The sequence below is a fragment of the Vulpes vulpes genome, chromosome 13 (assembly GCF_048418805.1).
Source record: "Vulpes vulpes isolate BD-2025 chromosome 13, VulVul3, whole genome shotgun sequence".
Classification (NCBI taxonomy): Eukaryota; Metazoa; Chordata; class Mammalia; order Carnivora; family Canidae; genus Vulpes; species Vulpes vulpes.
This window is the reverse complement of record NC_132792.1, coordinates 54,179,074-54,180,945: the sequence shown is the minus strand read 5'-3', so window position 1 is coordinate 54,180,945 and position 1,872 is coordinate 54,179,074. Positions and strand designations below refer to the sequence as shown.

General features: G+C 38.6%; 1 pseudogene; it reads right to left on the bottom strand.

Moving 5' to 3' along the window:
• Positions 1–818: 818 nt before the first annotated feature.
• Positions 819–1,596, bottom strand: LOC112932526 (calcineurin B homologous protein 3 pseudogene; annotated as a pseudogene).
• Positions 1,597–1,872: the final 276 nt, after the last annotated feature.

The window sequence follows — 1,872 nt, the reverse complement described above, 5'->3', positions numbered from 1 at the left end:
TTACTGTTATTTTATTTTATTTTATATTTTATTTTACTTATTTTATTTATTCCTCTGTTATTAAGGTTTATCTCCATGAAGTCATTGGGGCCCCAGACTTAATCTCGCTTGTTATTAATCACCCTCAATATCTAGTTTTTGTCTTCTGGTCTGAAATACTTATTCCAGTTTGTCATTTTATCCCCATTCCAACTACAGAGAGAAGAAATAGAAAGACATGGTAAATTTGTATTAAGGGCACTGACTAGAAGCTGTACATGTAACCTCTATTCATATACCATGAATAGAAATTAGATGCATAACCACACTTAGCTGCAGGTAATCTTGAGAAATATAGCTTTTCTGGAGAGCCATGTGCTCAACAAAATTTTTTTCCTATTAGTATAGAATAAAAAGCATAGATATTAGGGGCAATTAGTAGACGTGCTACAGCCTACACTTTACTCTCTTAAATATCCATTTACCAACTTTTTCTCATTCACTGAAAATACTTGCATCTCCCACAGGGAATCAACTTCCATGTCCTATCCAGTTACTGTAACCTACTGAAAGTCTAGAATTTCTGGAAAATATGCAGTCCAACCTGTTAGGTCTGAATTTCATTTATCATGCGGCCAGGAACCTCTAAACTAAAAGAAAAAATTATGTCTTCCTCTCTCCCTCCCCCACCCACCCAGTATGTAATAGAACGTGAACATACCAATAAGAAAACTTTCAGAGCTGTAGCAAAAAGACGCCTAATGGGCCTCAGCTGCTCCATGTATCTAGGAAGGTTGTCCTGGTGCAAAGTGCATTTTCTCTGTTGGGGAGGTGGTGGGTCAGTGACAAAGAGCAATGGTTTCCATGGCAATGAAGCAGATGTGCATCTTGCTTTTAATGTCTATTCATTGCAAGATTCTTAGGAAGTCATTGAAAGTGACTGTCTCTTACACTTGACCATGCTCCATCTGCCCCATGCAGATGCTCGCTACCTCCATCATGGCCCCATCTGCAATGCTGTAGGCAAAATCCTCAAGACCTCTTTGACCACATTTTCATATTCTTCCAGGGTTATTTGGACATTATTGACTAACTCATACATGTGGAACAGAAATCTCAGCTTTTTTTTCTAGCATAGCTGTACCTATTCTTCTTCCATAGTGGTCTGGGTAGGTCAGAAGTATGACATGATGGGTCAGGAAGTGCTCAAAGTTGATTTTGTGAGCCAGGCAGATGGACCCTCTGCCAAAGTTCCTGTTGTAGAAGAAGTCATGGTGAATTTTGGATCACATCTGATTGAGCTCCAGGTCAGGGACTTTGTTGAATTCCTCAGAAATAGAGGGCTAGTCCACTTAGCTGCATAAATCTCTACTTGAGCCTCTGGATCTGGTCCAATGAGAAGTCTGCATTGCCCACAAGCCCACTCACATCCTCAGACTGAGTGGGCAGCAAATATGGTACCCTATGGAGTGGGCCTTGAGGAACAAAACCCTTGAAAGAGCCTGGAATGGCATTGGTTCTGCAGAAGCTGGTCAGAACTTGGACCCAACATGTGCAGACACCAGGGCCTGGTCTGAGCTGCAGGTCAAGCAGTTTAAGCAAGAAAAATAAATACATTATCCAAATCAGAAAGGAAAAAGTAAAACTATCTATTTGCTGATGACATGGCATTTTCATGTCATGAAATGCCTGAAGATTCCACCATAAAACTAATAAAACTATTAGAACTAATAAACAAATGTAGTAAAGTTGTAAGATGAAATATTAATATAAAATATGTCATATTTCTGTAATACTGATAATGAACTATCAGAAAGAAAAATTTAAAAAAAACAATTTGGTTTACAATTGTATCGAAAAGTATAAAAGACCTAGGAACAAACTTAATCAAGG